Consider the following 21,742-nt stretch of genomic DNA (forward strand, 5'->3'; position numbering starts at 1 on the left):
CCCTGGGGATGGGAAAAAGAATTGGAGGGGTAAAGGTAAGGAGACTTGTAGGTTGAGATTAAAAAAATTAATTATTGTAATAAAATAAAATAATAATTAATAATAATAATAATTAATAATAATAGAATATACAAACGATTAATTGACAATGCGATTGCTCACCACCCACTGACCAATGCCCAACCCATTCCCAACTAGCAATCCCAGAGAAGATCCCAAAACTGCAATCCTGGAAGCGAGAAAGAGCTTCCTGGCCAACCCTCATCTATATACTGAGCATGACGGTGTATGATATGGAATATTCCACTGGCCAGTTTGGGTCTGTTGCTCTGGCTATGCTCCCTCCCAGTTTTTTGTGCACCTGCACACTAGCACAACACAGGAAATTGAAAAGTCCTTGATTTTGTAAACTAAAAACAGCAGTGTATTATCAACATTCTTCTCACACCAAATCCCATACTGAATCCAAAACACAGCACTATTTTGGCTACTAAGAAGAAAAACTAGCTCCATTCCAGCCGAAATCAAGACAGGCTGACATCTCGGAGGGCCTGACATGGGCCCTGGGCCCTGGGCAGGGTGGGAGACACCCAGGGAGGCTTGGCAGGGACAAGAAGGCCCATTGATGCCTTTAGAGCCCTGACACAATGATTAATTACTATATGTTAACCTTTTAAAGATGATTCAGTTTCCCTTGAGTTGTATGGAATTGACTTAAAGGAATTAAACAGTTTTAAATTGAAATGCAATAGATCTTTTTTTATCTGAAACCACTGATTATTCTTTTTCTATCAGATGTTGGCACAATAAAGATTTTCAGTAGGTATTATTTTGAAGGTCTTTTTAGCACAGACCTTTTTTTCTATTTGCAATATTTCAATTTGCATTTCTGGAAGGCATTCTGAAAAGCCCACAATTTAAATATTAACAGTTTAAAGCGTCTTACTTGGTTTTGGAACAATTCACACATGTTGTTTAACTTCAGGTAATGAAAAGACTATTCCACAGGATAGTGGTTAACAATCCTTTCAGCACACACAAGCCCACTGCACAGGACTCTGCACTGGTGGATCTAGGGAAGCAGTGGATGGCTCATCTCATTCTGACATTATACATTACACACTGTAATTCAGTTTCCAGGTATTTCTAGAAAACGGTTTTATATATGAGGTAAATCAAAATATCCAGATCATGTCTTTGCTCATACAGGTGCTTTCTGGAATTCAAACCACACCACCAAGAAATACAGCTTTCTAGGGATGTCTCACACAACCAAATGGAAACAGTCATAGTGAATGAAAATAGTGAAGCAACCTGGCATGCCCCCAGTGCAGGGAAATGAAACTGGACTTCTGGTTCAGCTTCACAGCATGAACTTGTCCCATCTTTTTGCATATTTTCTCAGGCCAGAGAACCCTACACATATTGCCTTACCTGACTAGTGACAGCACACTGCCTCATTTTGGTGACCTGGAATTCAGGTCCTTCTGAGCAAAGCATGAGAAATGTTAATCACTGTAGAGAGACTTCCTACTTCAGAGGGAGATTGAGATAGACCAAGCTAGGTTTCTGTATAACTACTTCTTCCAGCCTAAAGAGCTTCACATTAAGAAGAGCCACTTGGGCACTTCAAAGCCTAACTACTCACATTCCAACTCAGACTTCTAGGTTGCCAACACAATATGCGGGGAACACTAAATGATAACCTTCTGTAAATTAGCAAGTCCTAAAAAAGGTTGTGTGATTCAGATGTATCCCAAGGAACTAGGCATCTTCTACCCATTGGATTTCCTAGTGAGGAACCAGGAATTTTAATTCTTTCATTTCTGATTGAAAGTTGACATTTAAGTACTGCAAAGGGGTTTATTAACGGAGGAGTACCAAGACCAGAGGTTTCAGTTCCTTGTAAAATGCCTTTAAAACAGGCACAGAAAAGTAAATCATTGTGTCACCTGCTACAGAATTTTGTATCTGAAACTTGGAAATTTTAAAAATGTCTAGTGGAAAGAATCAACAGCAAGAAAAGCTGAGTTTGTTTGATCTTCTAGCTGCCAAGTTCAAAAGTTGCAGAAATCTAACAGCGAATTCAGTGCTTGTAAAGTATTAGAAGGAAGCAGAAGGGAATCTGTCCCTCTCGTAAATATGAACAGGAAAAGTAATTTACCTTCACATTCAAAAGATACCGGTTTGGGTTTTTTTCTTTCTCAAGCCTTATATGATATAATATATTTTCCTAGGTTTATTTTTAAATATGATCTGCTTGAAGGCAATGTTCTCAGTCCCTGGGTGAGAAATATGCTTCATTTAAGTCAACAGCAATCTGTACTGCTGATTAAAAAGCCAGTCCTGATGGGCTTCACAGGGAGTCTCATCCATCTTGCCTTAGCTAAGAAGGTGGTAGAGAAAATGGTGGTGGGAGGAGGGGAAGGATGGTGGACAGTGTTCTATGAAACATTGAACAACAATAGCAAAAACAAGAAATCAAGAATTATCTGTACTTATATGTTCTATCAGTGTGGAAAACTGGCTCCGAAAAGAGAATTTCAAACTGTTTAATGATTGCATATCCTGGGAATTCAAATGAACTTTGTCACCACTGCCAGTTTCATAAAAGAATGAAGTCTCCGGCAAGGCACAGATGGTATTTCTGAATGAACAGATGATTATGCCAAGAGAATATTATGCTTGGAAACACATTTTATTGATATATGAGTAAAGCTGTTAGAACGACAGCTATGGAAAAGAGGACCTAGCTCTTGATGGAACACCTGAACACAATAAGAAATTAGGCAGTGTTTAAAGGTTATTTAGTGCATTCTGCAGTCCTATTTACTGGGAATTAATTGGAAAACTATCCAGAAGTTCTGAAGATTAAAACGGTACTATAATTAATGAGAACCACAAGAAGATGTGTGAACAGCAACAATTAGATAGTAAACTGTATTTACCTAAACTGAAAAAAAGATTATTCACTAACTATTGGATTTCTAAAGAGCACCAGTGTGGCGAGCTTAGAAGAGGGGACAAATTCCACATTGATTCTGAGTATAAATTCATTTCAGTGAAGCAAAAAAAAAGTTATGCTCATCGATGGTAACAGACTCACAAGCCCAAACATATGGCCCTTATTGTGTTATAAGTTAATAGCTTTACAGTGGTTAAATGCATTGACTCAATTAATAGAGTTACTTCTGATTACACCCATGTCATCCACAGCCAAAGTGGGTTCACTGACTTAAGTGGAAATTCTGTGACTGTAAACCAAGGATCTAATGTGATAAGAGGTCAGAAAAGGGGTGCATGATCTTTTGCATTACTGGGTTTGAAAATGATGACTTCATACTTGATATGACTATTTCTAAGTCAAGAAGGCTGGAAACAACAAATTTGGATTCTGCACTGGTTTTAGATACAAAGTAGCTCCCTTGAGGTCAATCAGCTCTTTTTGGTGACTTCAAGATGGTTTATGTAAGGGAAGAAACGTATCACATGAGATTTTTCTCAGGGGTAAAAGATATTCAGCAGTATATCTTGCAGGGCCACACCATAGGTGTTAGTCTCAGCTTTTTCCATACATTTTCTTGAGCATAGAGAGCAAGACTTGGAGGCAGATGACCCTGGTGAAATAGTACAATCTCTATAGCTTGAAGAAAAATATATTAATCACGAACATGACACAAAAAATAATGCATAGCCCTCAGTCAACATTTATCCTGATGCCAGTGATGAAAATATATGAGGAATTACATAAACTATTTAAAAACTACTCAAGTTCAGTTAAAAAATTATTTATGAAATTAGAAATAACAAAGGGATTTGGGTTATACTGACAAAAAAAAGGAGGTAAAAGAAACATACTCTTCTAGGTTTCTTATCCAATGTGAGACAAATGCAAATTTTAGTAAAGGAACAATTAGAAGGAAAAGGAGAGATTACAGGAATCCCTTCCTCCCACATGCTCTTCTACTGCTGTAATTGAGGTTTTTGTGTTATTAAATGGAATCCGTGGGTTAAATTCCAACTCCTTTTTTTTTGCATTGGTGCAAGCTGATTTCAATGCCAATAAAGTCATATTAGTGCAAAGCAGTGAGACATCATCCACAAACCCATTTGTATGTGTGAGATGAATACATTAGCTTCTCAGCAGATGGCTGTGAATTCTTCCAGACCGAGCATGTCTAGGGCTTTCGAGAACCATTTATCAAAAGGAACACTGAATTGTCTTCAGTTCTGCAGCAATCACTCCAGGAGAGCAAGTGCTAAATGGTTTAAAGATAAGAGGCAATCGTACTGCAAGCCATTCTCAGCTCCAAGTACAGTGTCCATTGGTCTATGCATCACACATCTACTTGTTGCTTTGAATGCCAGAGATAGATATCTTTATGTATTCCTTTAGAAAACCTTCTTTTAGTCAGTGGGAGAAAAGGGTGTGTAAATTACATTTTGAATATCCAGAATTATTCAGCAACTCCATTTCTTATGTTACTTCTGTGATTCTACCACTTTAAAGTGAGAAGTGGCCAGCAGAAGTTAAAAAAAAAAAGGAGATCTGCATTATGTAAATAAGGAAAATATTTCCTAGCTTTCTAAATAGAACTTTTCAGTGAAGAATACAGAAACCTATTTGGTTAAAGGTTGTTAGAGTTCAGCTAAGGAGATTCTATATAATGGTGAAATAATAGGATTACCATTTGTGGTTTTAGAACACCTTACATTGAATAATGTCAACACAATGTGCAGATTTAAACTCATAGGGCCTCCCAGCAGTCTATTGATGTAGACAGATTTACCTAGTGGGCTACATTTCTCTTACTCATGTAGGATGAAGGCTTGCAGCACGTGGGGAGGTGAGTGCATTTCAATGGGGAGCAAATACTAATATTCTTACTGTGGATCTTCATGGAGTCAGAATAGGATTTTCTAAGTGGCTGATATTATGCCATATTTAATTTTTAGAGATCCCATAGTAGACACAGTATATGGGGAATGCATAATGAGCCATTAGAAAAACTGAAGCCTGTAAATATCTGGAGGGCACCGGTCACGTTTATTTGCTGTCATTTAGGGAAACAGGAGACAGATGCTATAGTACAAAGTTAAATGTCAGAATATTTTAATCAATACATTAAACACATAGGAGGGGTACGCAAAGCCTGGAACAGACAAAAATGGCAACTTCCTTCCCTAATCCTTATCAATCCCATCTACAGTATTCTGTCACAAACATATTTCATATGTATTTGGTGAATACAACAGACATCATGACATAATGTATTATTAAAAATGTTAATTGTGCAAGTAACAGTTGTAGTTTATTTTTACTGTGTATAAATGTGTAATTACGGTTTGTCAAGTGTAAATAATTTGGCAAAAATTAGATAAAAATAATCTTTACCAGACAAAGGTGTAGATCTATATATTCAGAAATGTGCATTGCTTTACTGGATGAAAGTATCAGAACAGTTGGCATTCAGAGAATGATGGGCTGCCCAATCCCTCCCAATTTCTTTTTTACCTATATGCCAGTGCAACTTGACCGTGTCAGATGATTTTGGTGACAGTAGTAGAACTAGTGGTGATTTATTTGCAAATAAATACATGGACAATCAGAATTTTTTGGCAATTTCAAAAATAGTACTAATTTCAAAAATAGTACTAATTTCCTTTGTAGGCCTAAGTTACTGTTTGTCTATATAATTTTATATAGACAATGAAGATATACTTTTCTGATTTTTTTAAAAAATTGAATTTTTGTTGACAGAAAATGTTCATCAAGATTTGGCTGTAATGGTTCCAAAACCTAAAGTATGCATCATTATTATTATAGCTCCCAATGAAAGTAATATGACTGGATTTTCAAATAGCCACCAGGGGAAGCCAGTATCATAAGTGATTGAAAAATTCTGCTAGTGCCAAGGACTAATACCCTAATGAAGCAAGCTGGACAAAAGGACAAAGTTCTTTTCCATGCAGAGTTTTATAATTGTTTTATGCAGAAAAGCTTTTAATGAGTATACATTTAGGTATTTTAGTGGACAAATGTACAGAACTTAAGGCCAAATATTTTCTATATAAGACCAAAGAAAAACCTACTCATTCATTTTTTGACCATTCCTTTCTGTCCAGTGGTCTGGAGGAAACAGAAAACAAAACTTTGTTTTACACCACCTTATCAGAGAAACTGTGCACAAAAATGTCTGATCCTTCATCCAAAGGAGTGAAAGTACACAGAACCATCCCATAAAAGGGACAGAACAAATGAAAACTGTGTGTCTTCAATTAGTGAAGAGAGGAATAACAGTTCATATCCTCTAATAAAGTTCTTCTTTCTTGTCAAGAATGAAGAAGATAAAGTTTTCTTACAGGTAGTTTCTGCTCTGTAAGAATGGAGTACCTGTGAAAATGTACCTCAACACTTATTAGTCATACTTTAATTCTTTACCTTCTCTTTTTTTTTTTTTTTGTTTTTTTTTTTTTTTTGTTTTTTTCCCTTTCCAAAAAAAATGGGGTTGGAAGCAAGAGGTTGAAAAGCCATATCATCAGATCAAGCACTAGTTGCTCCCAGGTCCTACTAAATTCATGTGATACTGATAGATTGCACTGCTCTGAAGAGTGTCTGCAACCAGGAAGTCTGATAAGATCAAGGTCTGCTCTATTTGGGAAACCCAGTAACTCTAATGGATCTGTGTATGTTTGCCTGGAATTGAAATTGACTGGAATAACATGTATGAAGCAAGAAAAACAGTGATTAACACGTTAGTTCCTTAGGACATTAACACATCAGCTCAAATTATGTGGGACCCACTCTGATGACTACCTTTTGTTTTCTTTTCCTGCTTTCCTATTTGTCTTCTTTCAACCACATATCCAGAAAATGGATATTGATTTTTGAAATACTGGTTTCTAAAACCAAACAATATTAAAAAATAATACCTGGTCAAAAGGTCTAAAGTAAAATCCTACTTTCTGATATCTCTTGGAGCAATAAGGTAGTGTATTAAAATACTGACTAAAGCAAAACACCTTCAGAATTCAAATGCAGAAGGTACAATTTATGTATGTAGAGAGAATGAAGTTGTGACTGGCATTAGAATCAGAATGTCAGTATCTTCCCCATAAAGTGAAGAAAGTAGCTGGTGTGTATTGCTGCAATAGGGTTTGCTCAATTTAAATAGTGACCTAAATACTAATTTGGAATTAGTGATCTATTAGACAGTGGACGGGAGAACTGGGTTCATTACTTCCTGTGCACACTTCCTGAATGTTTTCAGCAAACCCCTAATGTATCCTGAGCACTGGTTTCACTTCTGTTCAAGGAACAAGTTACTGATGTTCTCAGCTAATGCAGTGATTGTAGATTATTTTTCTTTCATTGATTTGTCTTTGTGCTTGAGGAGAATTATTTTTTTTTACCAAGAACAATATTTTATTTACACTGCGTTGTGGGAATATAGCAAATACTTCAGGTTATATAAAACTAATGCAAATGTATGAAGTTGTAACTTCTGCAGTCCAAACTTATTGAAAAAGAGAATTTTCATTCTGCACTTAGCTACACACAAATTTGGAAAACATAGATAAAACATCCTGCCAGGAGTCTGTGCAATTTGTTCTTAAGAAATTAATGATCTGTTAATATTCTGCTAATATTTATGATTAGCAAACTAACATCAACCAAGAAAATAAATACTTAAAAATACATGCCACTAACATGTAATTATGATGTCAAATTAGGGCTCCTGATTGGGATTAAATGACTAATTAGAAAGGATGGTTTGCCTGACTTGTCTGGTAGACCAAGACTTCTGGCGTGACAAATAATAAAGCCAAAACACTGAGACAAACTAACTGTTAACAATTTGAGATGTTCATCCTCTATGGAGGATCACGACCTGGCGATTAGAGACAAAAAATGAAAAACCAAAGCAACAATTTTAGAAGCTTGATGGAAGGAGAACAATCATCCTTTTAACATAACTGGACACAATATTTATTGTATTGAAACACTACTGGCAGAGTAACATGCTGGAAATGTGAGGTAACAATTCTGAAATGAAAGACTACAATTTAGGTCCTGACCTAAAATGTTCTTTTCATATCTTTTCTTTGAACCAGTTGACCAGGTAGAAGAGATTGTGATCCTTTCTGCAGTACACCCAAAATATAATCACAGATGTATAACCAAACTTAATCAGCCACAAAACATACATCTGTAGGGAGCTGCTCACAGAGTTTTAGATTGTTAAACAAACAAAAAAAAAATAATGCAGCTGTTCTGAAACTCTATTACCTCTTATTTTCGACTTTTAAAACCATGTTTCTAAAAGAAATTGTATGTTCAAGTATATTTTGTTTGAAGACTTCGTTTTATCTTAAAATGCAGCCCATTAAACTAATGGTTTTTATGTGTTCTGTACCTTATCAGATTGTAGTAATGGCCACATTACATTCTGCCTCTTAAAAATGCTTCAGAGTTGACAGCTGCTTAAGAAAGTGAACTGGAATCTTTGGTTTTTTGTGAATCACCAAATAATTGGTTATCCATTACAAACACAGGAGTTCTATTAGTACTCGTAAGTGATGTATGTATGTCCTGTACAATTTGACTTTCACTTCTGAATTGAGGCTGAAGCAAGACAGTAGAATCCACAATGCAGTTGTTTGTAGTGCTACTTTTCAGAGTAGAGCAGCATCTTAAAGGATCTGCTTCCCAACGAGTCAAAGGAAGGAGCAGCCCTGTAACTGTCACTCTTGCTTTCCCTTTCAGATGCATCTGTGTTTGGAATTGTCAACTAATGATGAAATAATTTTACCGTGAAGTCACCCCATTGCAGTATTTCTTCTTAATGCATTATACAAAGGTCTCCACAGATGTGTCCAAAACATGTTGATGTTGAGACTGAAAAAATCACTTTCCATAGTATTTTGTCTGCCTGCAGCAACTCTACTGAATGCAAAACCAGGAAAGACATTTTTATGAATGAGTCAGGAATGCCTGACACTGTTCACAGGTGTAATTCAGTCTTCTGTTTATGAGGGGAGAGGCCAGGAGGTGTGCAGGGAAGCCCTCCTCTGAGTTTTATGTTTCTTGGAGCTCATGTGTCAATGTCAGAATTTCTGCTGATACAAGAAACAACCAGGTAGCAAGTAGCAAGAGGAAACTATGTACCTGATGTGGGAGAATACAGTGTTTTGTTCGGGGGCAAAGCTCCTACTAAACTATAAATATACCAGTAGATTTCAGGAAGGGCTGGACTGGGCCCTGACAGAGGGATTGTGTGATAAGTTTGTGGAATAGGGAAGGGAAGAAGAGGAAAGTAAGTTTCAGCCTACTGAGTCTAGGCAGGCAAAAATAGTTGAGTGGTTCACTTACAGTTAAAACGATTGTCCTATCCCACAGTGTGCAACTGGGGAATCATAAAGCAATCTGGGCACATAGGATAATTTCCACAGATACAAAAAAGGTGATGTGTGAAATATATGGATCTGGGGACTTGAGGGATGCAGATTCCAGAATAGAAGACATGCATCAGTGCTGATCCTGAGACTAGTATAACACCATCAAATATTGAAGAGTAATACGAATCTCAAAGAATTTTGCTTAGTGGAATGTTGTTAATCAACAATAGAATAAGATTGCAGTTTTCAAGAAGAAAGCCTGCACTACTTCTCAGAAATACCACTATCTCAGTTCTGGACAAAACTTTATAATTAGGGAAATAACTTCTATTTCACACACAGAGCTCATGATAGCAAAATCTAGAGCTCCTTATTGCAAAGAGTTCTGCTCATTTACATTCCCTGAAGCCTTTATACTGACAGGTAGTGGTGAACCAAGCCTTGTAGTGACCTGGGGAAGTAAGCTGACACTAATAAATATGGATTGTTTGTTCTGTCTTCAAGCAAACCTTTCAGTGCTTTTATTGAACGTTCATAATGAAAGGCTGTATGGATCTATGACCCTGATTCATCAATAAATTGTACCAATCTAAATTAGAAATAGCAGTACTTCAGGAATAAAAATAGCAAAACTAAAGTAAATAAAAGCAAATCTTTCCTCAAACTTTAGAAAAGTTAATAAAGCATAATACAACGTTAAAAATGGCATCTGAACTTTAAGGCCCTTCTTGAACAAATAAGAGAAATAGATCAGCCACTGTCTTCACCTATTTTTCCCTATAGAACCCCTATAGGGTCTTTGGCACGAGATTATTATCTTCATTGTTTTCCCTGTTCAATTTGTTAAGTAAACCATTTAAGTTTGGCTCAGAATTATCTAATTTTCTTCTTTGGTCAGATTTGCTACATTGACATATAATCAGCTGTAGATGAGCAATTTTCATTAATGAAAATTGTGATGAACTCACTGCATTGAAATTAGCTATCTGAGGAAAAATCCTGACAAAACTGATAGTCTCAAGCCATTGATTGCTGTGCCTGTGTTCTCCATTGAATGACCAGATATTTCTTACAAGAGATAAATAAAAAGATCAGACATAGCAGTTCTGTGAACTCATGACATATCTCTACGGAGACCTTGCGGCTGGCTCAAGGGCATTCTTACTAATTAGTTTGATGAGGCTTTTAGCATTCTTAGTGCTGTTATTGAAGATGAGAGGCATTAATCATCAAGGCAGATGACCTGTTCTTGTTAAAGAGGTACAAATGACTAATGCACATTCCCAACCAGAAGAGACAAAGAAAGATGACACCATAACTATCTAAAGACAGAATAGCAAAATTATATTTGGATGTGAAGCAGGCCAGAAATGTTCAAATACTACCAGACTGAATTTTTAAAGTAACTTTGAACAACTATTTGACTCCTCCCAATGTCTAAGTGCACGACAAGTGAGCATGAAAGAACTGGAGGTGAGCTCTTGATCTCTTTAAGTCAGCTTTTTAACCCAAATGTGTTTCCAGATTCTAAATAATGATCAGTAGTTATTTACAGCGCTGTTCACCTTTCCTCTAAAAATTGCAAATACTTGCAATCACTGCAAAGCAAAGATACTATTTGACTAATGTGAATCTTGCCACACTGGATTATCCACTTTATTTCAACTAAATAAAATCGTGCTGGGAGGAACTGTGAAAGGTCATCCAATACATATTTGTACTCAACTGGTCCATTTATACTAGTATCTTGCCTGTGGTAGTTGCCCAGTCTACCTGACTAAGTCCTGATTTTACCAGTTTATACTGATTACATGAACTAACAAAACTGAAAGAAAAAAAAAAATCTGCTAGTCTCTTCATTTCGGAACTGTGATTATTTCTACTCGTATCTCTTTACATGATAAGTGGCACTTAACTGTATCTTTAACTAGAATCTGTCGTAAGGGAAATTGTGTGGGCAAATATGCTTATATGCTTTATTGCAGATACAGAAAATAGAAGGTTTCCAGATCAAGGCAGTCAAGACCCTGCGAGAATGAAGAGGGGCAAAATTAAAGATAAATATTTCATAAATGCTTTAAAATACTGCTTTTTAGTCTGGGCATTATGGGGAGGGTGTGGGGCCTGGTGGTTCGTTGTACCAAGTAGGGAAACTAATTGCATAGAACAACATAATGATTGCAAAAAAACCTGCCTCTAGTGATTTGGATTTTTTACTTCATGCATCATTTAAAACATACTGCAGTGAGGCTATTAAATCAGAATATACCCTTAAAACACTGAAAGGAAGGACTGAAAAGAAGTGAGTGCTCTTTGAGGATTTGTGAACTCCTACAGTGTTCCTGCCTAGACTTACTGAGTATGATTCAGTTGTCCAGTCATAAGCATGCACTGCCATTTGAGAAGCCCTAGGTATCTCACCTGTCTTCCATCTACATCTTCTGAATGGCAGTGGTCTGCTGTACCAGGTCCAGTGTCATTTCTGCCAGCCCCATGCAGATGTCTTGAAAAGCCTACAGTATCCCAAATGACTGTAGACTGAATCCCACCTACTGTGTTCAGTTGTAGCTATAAACCACAGCTCACACTTAGAACAGTGAAAAGTGGCTCGAGAGTGCCATTAGGAGTGTTGAGAGAGCACGTTACTTCAGCCCTTTTGCACAGCAGGAGACAGAGAGACATCTCACATTTGCTTTGCGTCTTGTCAAGATTTGATGATATTTTCAGTAGTGGGGAAATCTGACCTCTGTGTTCTTCTATACTGTACAGTAGTTCAGGAAACTTCCCTGAAGTTAAGTTTGGCAGTGCCCTTGTCATATGTTCTCTTCCACTTATAGTTGCTCAGTTAGATGGACTCCCAACAGTAGTGTGATAATTTTGTTTCATTACAGTGTGTGAAGTAACTGTGATTCCACAACAGGCTGTCAGCACCGTCTGATATTTTCACCCTTTATTACAGCAGATTTCAGCATCTGACCCTCCCTGTACAGTATGGCTTTCTAGGAACTTTTTTCCAGCTCTTAAAATACATATTGTCTGTACCCAGAGAGGCTTTGAAGAGAAATACACTTTAGATGATCCTTGTAATTTTTTTACTTAACTATATATCTTTTCATAATTGTCAGTGAATAACTGATTAAGGATCATACCAATACATGTATATCAAGAAAAGAAGTATTCCTCATTAAATCATGAATTATCTTCAGACTACTCTAAATTAAGCTGTAGAGAAGTATACATCGGTTCAGACCACTATTGCATGGAAAATGTTTCTCTCCAATTGTAGGAATTACCTTCTTGCCTTTATTCATCTTAAGAGTAAAAATATATAGTTTTATTTCTGTATGCGTGTTTTTAAGTTTTTGTCTGCTGTTTTTCTGCCTTTTCACCTTTCTTTAAATGCTCTTCCATTTCCCACTGAAGGAAGATTCTATTCAAAACTCTTAATATAGGGGTTGTTGAAATCTTTTCCATAATACGATCAGCTCAGTGATAAGAAAGTTAGGAAAGTCTTTTAGAATCCCACTTGACTGGTTAAAGCTCAGAAGTCCTTGCAGCATCTTGAGAAAAATTCTATGTGTTCAAATGTATTGAGAGAGCAAGAAAAGGTATTAGGTCTCAAGTTATGGCTGGTATGGATTGAAGAAAATAATAGTTAACTCTACCCTTTATTGAACCTATTTTCATTTGGATTACAGTTTGCCTTGCTCACCAGTCTGGCTGATAAACTCAGAAGTATTGAGCTACTGTTTAAAACACAATTAAAAGATGAGAATCATAGAATATCTCGAGTTGGAAGGGACCCATAAGGATCGAGTCCAACACCCTGATCCTGGCAGAACTACCTAAAACTGAACCATATGACTAAGAATGTCATCCATACACTCCAGCAGGGTTGGTGCTGTGACCACTTCCCCGGGGAGCCTGTTCCAGTGATAAACCCCCTCTCAGTGAACCTTTTCCTAATGTCCAATTTGAACTTCTCTTGATGCAGCATCATTCCATTTCCCCGTGTCCTATTGCTGGTCACCAGAGACAGGAGATCAGCACCACCCCCTCTGCTGCCCCGCTTCAGGAGGTTGTAGACTGTGATGAGGTCACTGCAGGTGAAGAGGTGATGACATACAAGAGAGGTGAAGAACATATAAAATCAAAGTGACAGTAAGTAGGTAAAGGTTGAATTTGCAGTGTAATTGCACACATAGGGCAAGATTCTCTTTTCCTTGTGCTTGTTCCTGCTCTATGTATATATCCTCCAAGTGAATACTCTGAAAATACTGTGCCAGCTACCTAGGTACCTTAGGGTATAAATGCAGTTATGGTCATAAGGTGAGGTTGTTTGGACTGCTGCCAGCCATGTGACATGTCATTCATGCTGACTGCAGGTGACAGAAATGAAGGGGGCTACAGCCCCCTAACTGTTCCTGGTAGATCCTCTGTTGCTCATTATTTTCAGTCCCTCTTTCTTCCCATAATGCTTCAGATTTATGCAACCTCTGACTGAAATTATTGTCTCACACAGTTTACCAACATTGATATGCTTGTGTCCAAAGACACTAAATAAACCCATGTAAATGTGGGATGCTTAATGTCATCTTATCTTGAGTACAGATTTCTGCTCTGATAAATTACCTTTTTCTTTGGTTTATTGCCTCTGCAATGTCATGTAAGTGCTCCTCTGTAAATAGAGTGTACTTAGAAACAATGGCTATAAGCTGTGGATTCACAAGTTCACACTACTGGAGAGGTCTGCTTTTAGAAGAGCAATGTCTAATTAATTCTCTCTTTTATAAAAAGGATTATTTTCACTGAAAAATAATGTGTTTTACACAAACAAGTTAGTTTCTGAGAACATGATTAAATTAATCATAGAATCATCTAGGTTGGAAAAGGCCTTGAAGATCATCCAGTCCAACTATTAACCTAACATTGACAGTTCCCAACTACACCATATCCCTAAGCGCTATGTCAACCCAACTCTTAAACACCTCCAGGGATGGGGACTCCACCACCTCCCTGGGCAGCCCATTCCAACGCCTAACACGTTCTGTGAAGAAATACTTCCTAATATCCAGTCTAAACCTTCCCTGGTGCAACTTGAGGCCATTACCTCTTGTTCTATCACTTATTACTTCATTAAAGAGACTCATCCCCAGCTCTCTGCAACCTCCTTTCAGGTAGTTGTAGAGGGCGATGAGGTCTCCCCTCAGCCTCCTCTTCTCCACACTAAACAACCCCAGTTCCCTCAGCCGCTCCTCATACGACATGTGCTCCAGACCCTTCACCAGCTTCGTTGCCCTTCTCTGGACACGCTCGAGTAATTCAATGTCCTTTTTGTAGTGAGGGGCCCAAAACTGAACACAGGAATCGAGGTGCGGCTTCACCAGTGCCGAGTACAGGGGTAAGATCACTTCCCTGTCCCTGCTGGCCACGCTATTTCTGATACAAGCCAGGATGCCATTGGCCTTCTTGGCCACCTGGGCACACTGCTGGCTCATGTTCAGCCAGCTGTCAATCAACACCCTCAGGTCCCTCTCTGACTGGCAGCTCTCCAGCCACTCCTCCCCAAGCCTGTAGCGCTGCTGGGGGTTGTTGTGGCCCAAGTGCAGCACCCGGCATTTGGCCTTATTGAAACTCCTACAGTTGGCCTTAGCCCATCGCTCCAACCTGTCCAGATCTCTCTGCAGAGCCTCCCTACCCTCAAGCAGATCAACACTCCCACCCAACTTGGGGTCATCTGCAAACTTACTGAGGGTGCACTCGATCCCCTCATCTAGATCATCAATAAAGATGTTAAACAGGAGTGGCCCCAAAACCGAGCCCTGGGGGACACCACTCGTGACTGTCCGCCAACTAGATTTGACTCCATTCACCACAACTCTTTGGGCCCGGCCATCCAGCCAGTTTTTTACCCAGCAAAGCGTGTGCCCATCCAAGCTGCGAGCAGCCAGTTTTGCCAGGAGAATGCTGTGGGAAATGGTGTCAAAGGCCTTACTAAAGTCAAGGTAAACAACATCCACAGCCTTTCCCTCATCAAATGAGCAGGTCGCCCTGTCGTAGAAGGAGATCAGGTTTGTCAAGCAGGACCTGCCTTTCATAAACCCATGCTGACTGGGCCTGATCATCTGGTTGTCCCACATGTGTTGTGTGATGGTACTCAGGATGAGCTGCTCCATCAGCTTCCTGGGCACTGAAGTCAAGCTGACAGGCCTGTAATTTCCCGGATCATCCTTCTGACCCTTCTTATATATGGGTGTCACGTTGGCCAATGTGGTGGTTTAGCCCCTGCCGGGGTCTGAGACCACGCGGCTGCTGCCCCTCCCCCACAAAGGGAGTGAAATACAAAGCCCCGAGACTGAGATAAGGACAGGTTTAGTACAACAGAGCAACAGCAACACAACAAACAGCAACAATAAGAATAAACATGATAACAATGAACAGAGCAAAGTATATCTACCAATACAGGCGTGAGAGGAGCAGATGTATAAAACCATGCGCCTCACGCTCCTGCGCCAGGATGTGACATCCGCATGGTATCTGAATAACCCGGCTAGAGCTCCCCCCGCCGCCACTGTGGGGAAACTTAACCCTATCCTGGTTAAACCAGGACAGCCAATTTCCAATCTGTCGGGACTTCCCCAGTCAGCCAGGACTGCTGGTAAATGATGGAAAGTGGCTTGGTGAGCACCCCAGCCAGCTCCTTCAGCACCCTCGGGTGTATCCTGTCCGGTTCCCATAGACTTGTGTATGTCTGTGTGATGCAGTAGGTCACTGACTATCTCCTCCTGGGTTGTGGGGGGGGGTCGTTCTCCCAGTCTCTGTCTTCTAGCTGAGGAAGCTGGATTCCCTCAGTACTACTTGTCTGGTTATTAGAGACAGAGGAAAAGAAGGCATTAAGCACCTCAGCCTTTTCCTCATCACTCATTGCCATGTTTCCTCCTGCATCTAGCTGGGGATGGAGGCTCTCCCTGCTCTTTCTTTTGCTGTTGAAATACTCATAGAAACATTTCTTGTTATCCTTGACTGCTGAAGCCAGATTAATTTCTAGCTGGGCTTTAGACCTCCTGATTTCCACCCTGCATAACTTCACAGCATCTTTGTAGTCATTGTGAGTCACTAGCCCCTTCCTCCAATGGCCTTAAACTCTCCTTTTATCCCTGAGTTGCAGCCAAAGCTCCCTCTTACAGCACCTGGGGACCACCTGCTCCTGAGCCATTAAGACTTCCTTCTTAAAGACTGTCCAGCCTTCCTGGACCCCTATACCCTTCAGGACCATCTCCCCAGGGATTCTGTCAAGCAGCTGCCTAAACAAGTCAAAGTCAGCCCTTTGGAAATCCAGAATGGCAGTTTTGTTGCCACCTCTCCTGGCCTCTCTAAGAATAGAGAACTCTATTATTTCATGATCGCTGTGCCCTAGTCAGCCTTCAACCACCACATCATCCACCAGCCCTTCTCAGTTCACAAAGAAGAGATCCAGCAGGGCACCTTCTCTCATCAGTTCACTCACCAGCTGTGTCAGGAAGTTATCTTCCACACATTTCAGGAATCTCTGGGACTGGTCCCACTCTGCTGTGTTGTATTTCCAGCTGATGTCTAGGAAGTTAAAGTCTCCCACAAGAACAAGGACAAGCAATCATGAGCTTTCTTCTAAGTGCCTATGGAATATTTCATCCCCCTCTCTGTCCTGGTTGGGTGGCCTATAGTAGACTCCTACTACAACATCTGCCCTATTGGCCTTCCCCCTGATTCTAACACAAAGACACTCCACCCTGTCTTCACTACACTTGTGCTCAAAGCAATCATAACAGTCCCTAACATACAGCGCCACCCCACCACCTCTCCTTCCTTGTCTATCCCTTCTAAAGAGCTTGTAACCATCAATTGGCACACTCCAGTCATGGGAGACATCCCACCATGTTTCTGTGATAGCCACTGCATCATAATTTTCCTGTTTCATCATGGCTTCAAGCTCCTCCTGTTTGTTAGCCATGCTGTGTGCATTGATATAGATGCACTTCAGATGGGCTGATGTCCCCAGCACCTTTTTGCATTTAGAGGTCCTAAGTCCAGCCTGACCTTTCACAGGTGTTACCATGGTTACTGATCCATCAATATCCCTTGCATCTTTGTTGTGCTGCATGTCTCCATCCCTTGCCTCCACTGAGATGGCAAGGTGAGGGTCTGGCACACCATCCCACAAACTCTGGTAATCTTCCCTGGGGCTTATATCAGTTTTGTCCCAGATATGAGAGAAAAGGAGAGAAAAGGAGTCATGTTTTCCTTCTGTACACCTATATATTTCCATACACTTTTTCTTTCAAAACATGGTGAAAAGTATGTCAGGCTCAGTTTGAGTTGAATGGCACAAAACTGTGGGTGTTTCCAGCCTTCACTGAACACTATGCTCTACAGGCACACTCTGCTGCTTGAAACACCAGTATGAAGATTTGCTTTCAAAAATAGCTTAGTATATCATCTGCAGTTTGTGCACCATTTAATATGTTTCAGCAGACTCTTCTTTTGTGAATCTTCAAGTAAAGGAAGAAAGAGGCAGAATCACTACCTTAGGATGGTCACTGGCCTCTCTTTCTCCTTATGGTTTTATCTTTTAGGAGGGTGCCACACCTCTGTTAGTCATTTCTAGTTTTAGGATCATTGTTAAGGTACCTAGATAAACAAAGAAAATAATGAAAAAGAGGGAGAGACAGACAACTGGGAACTTTTGAAAAAAGCCTTTATTAGCATACAGGATATCTTTCACAAAGAGCTATGCCAATTTCATTCTGTAAAAATTTGCTAAGGAAGTCTGAAGGGGCCAATTGTCTTTGCGTTCTGCTGTAAATTAAAAGTTACTTCACCACATGAAGTGACACAGATGGTATAGTTAAGCATAGGTTTAGTCCCAAGGACTTTTGTCTCAAAAAAAACCCAGCTGAAAATACAACTAACAGTTTGATACCTTCCACCTTTTTTTTCATGTGAGCTGCCTAATAGATCTGTGCTTTTTAGCTTTTTTTCTTTTCAAAACTACATATGACATGTGGAAATGTAACAGGTTTTACAAGCTTTATTGAAGTAACACCCATATCATCCAAAGAAGGAAAAATTATGTGACACAGTCAATGGAATTGATGGAATCCAGAGGACCCAGTTCCATCAGCACTGGTGAGTGCATCGCACGCAGTCCCGTGGACTTGTGCATGACCAATTTGTTTAAATGCTCCCTGAACTGATCCTCCACTACTGAGCTTGTCTTCATTGCCACAGCCTGGGGTATGGGAAATCTGTGATGGAATCCTGGGTTTGAGACCCTAAGAGATATTGTCTTATCATCTTATCATGTCCTTTTCTGTAAAATAGAAATAACAGTACTGAACACCTTTTCAAAACAGTTTGGATGCACGTGAATGTTATGGAAGAATGACTTTTTATTATTACTCTCAGTATGTAAGAGTTAAAATGCTAGTAGATTTAAAATCACATGTGCTAATTAGTCATGCTATTTTTTATTGCCTTCAAGTCTGCTGCAGCCCTGTTTTCTCTCATCTGAACCTGTACTGGGTCTAGTTGTAGCAGCCCTCATGGTGCTGTGTTTTATGTTGGGAGCTGGCAGGGTGTTGATAGCACACTGGTGTTGTGGCTACTGCTGAGTAGTGCTTACACAGCACCAAGGCTCTTTCCAACATTTCCCCCCCACAGTGGGACGGGGTGGGCAAGATCTTGGGAGGGGACACAACCAGGACAGCTGACCCGAACTGACCAAAGGGATATTCCAGACCATATGACGTCTGCTCAAGTATAAAGCTGGGAGAAAGGAGGAAGGGGGTGGGGTCACCCTTGGTCCTCCGAGGCAACCACTACGCGTATTGGAGCCCTGCTTCCTGAGAAGGCCCGACATCGCCTGTTCATGGGAAATAGAGGATAAATCTGTTTTCTTTTTGCTTCCGCACACAGACCTTTGCTTCGCTTTGCTTACATTAAAACTGCTTTTGTTTTACCCACAAGGGTTGTTTTTTTTCCTATCTTATTTTCTTTCCCCTTTTTGCCCTGTTGAGAAAAAAAAGGGGAAGGAGGGGGAAGTGATAGAGCGAATTGGTGGGTACCTGGCATTTAGCCAAGGTCAAACCACCACAGAACCATATCATCAACACACTCAACACACCTCAAGGATTCTGTGGGGTGTAATCTTCAAGTGTAAGCATTTAACAAATTGTCGCCTCTACACTTTTATATAACTGGTGAATATTATTATGTAAATGCAAAATGGAGATTGCACTTGGGCATACTCCCATGAACCTTCCATGATTCCTTTCTCATTTTACTGTGAGAAAAGCTTGGCATTATTGTCACCCTAATGTAGTGTAGATATTACCCTGATATTTGAGAAGAATGGCAGCATATTATTTCCTTCCAAACTTTTCATAAATCCAGTAGCAAACAAGCAGACCGGGATCTCCACAGTTAGCCGTTTCCCATACCTATGTCCATAGCCAATTAGTTCTAACCTGTGGTGAAACAGGGTTGCTAGTAGCCTGCTGCTAGCATTTCTCTCAACATTGTTTCTTGGATTCCTACAGTATTGTAACCAAAGTGCTATAATTTTCATATGAACTAAAATAAGATTTGTGAGAATGCAAATATTTGCAGCACACCTCTATGAAGCATCTATGCTAAGATCCTCAGAGGTAATTAGGCCTAACTGCAATCTATGTGAAACTCTAAGCCAGAGCGAGGTGCCAAGCTTCCCACAAAACACAGACAGCTTTTAAAGGAGGGGTCTTCATAAATCAGATAGTATTGGATGCTCCCTGTACTATCTCTGAGTGATATCCAGAGAAGGATGTTCTGATGTGACACCACCGAGAACAAGCAGAAAGTATGGCATGGCTGTTTGAGCAAGGCACTCTGTTAGTCTTTTACATCTTTTGTTAGTGTGTGATGAGCAGTCCTAAAATTAGTAACTCAGTTCAGCCACAAAAATATTACAAATGCAGTCTAGAGTTTGTCAGTGCATATTGTGCTGTCTAGAAAGAGAAAGGCTAATCAAAGCTGAAGTTTTATTACTCCTTGATCATGAATGTGAAAAGAGGGGAAAGTCAACATTCCAAAGAAATCTCTGAATAAAGATAACCACCCCCTCTGCAGGTTTGAAAGCTATATTTCTATTGTTTAGCTAGAGGACTTCAGTCAATATTTTATTTCACTGGAGGTGGCTGAGAAAGGCCTTTAATCCTAAAATATCATAAATCAGGTACCCTTTCCAGGTGCTATGCCTTATTCAGTGGGAAAAAAAAAAAAAAAAAAAAAAAAAAAAAAAAAAAAAAAAAAGAAATGCACTCCAGGACAGATATGGTTATTGGGTGCAAGTTCATAATTTACTAACTGTCCTTACTATAGAAATTCCCTAAGGATAATGGCCAACATACCTGTCATCACCTGCAACAGTAATACAAGTAAGGTAACAAGATTCTACATCTAGATGTCTGCTGAGGCTTAATTCAGTGAAGTGCCCCATCCGAGAAAACTTTTTTGGAGGTCAGGCAAACCTGTGTGATCAAATCTGCATGATTCATATCAGGGACCTGAAATCATAGCCTAGGTCAGTCTCCTAAACAAAGTATTTAACATACTAAACCAAGGAACTGTCAGTCTCAACTAAGCAGTTTTTTCCTCTTATGTATATTTATTGCAATCTTTTCAACCCCTAACTGGTGTCTTAACTAGTAAGATAGAACTTCTTCCTTTCTCCTCTTTCTCTGTATCTCCTTCCCTGCCCCTCATGTAGTAAGTAATTATCTATACAGAGTAGAACAGATTGAATGGGTAAAAGAGAAGATGGTCCTCCCTAACACAGCCAGTTCTCTTGGGATATGGGGGACTGAGAGTCAAATGCTGTTTCTGAAGGTGATACAGTTATAGCTAAACTTATCACTAGGAGAATATATGGGGTTGGGTGTTAATTAAATTTAAACCAGTTAAGTAAATAAGAGAATGCCTATTTTGAGAAAACTCTTTTGGACTTCTGAAGTTTCAGTTTGAGTCATGGCTCTAGGGTTCTTGTTAGGTATCAGTGCAGTAGCATTCTGACAGCCTGAACTTAAACTAACACACAAATGCTAAAAAATAATAATAATAAAAAATCCATGAATCTTTCTCCTTTCTTTCTCCTTTCTTAAGTCAAAAAAGCAAATAAAATAAAATAAATCAAATGTTCCAGTACAAAAGGTATGAGTTACATAAGAAATGGGTAAGAACAGCAGAAGATTCAGAACAAGCCAAAAGGACAGATGTGAATGGTTCTGAATAAATTGTATAATTAAATGTATGTCTAAAGTGAACAGAT

Source organism: Strix uralensis, chromosome 1 (assembly GCF_047716275.1).
Source record: "Strix uralensis isolate ZFMK-TIS-50842 chromosome 1, bStrUra1, whole genome shotgun sequence".
Classification (NCBI taxonomy): domain Eukaryota; kingdom Metazoa; phylum Chordata; class Aves; order Strigiformes; family Strigidae; genus Strix; species Strix uralensis.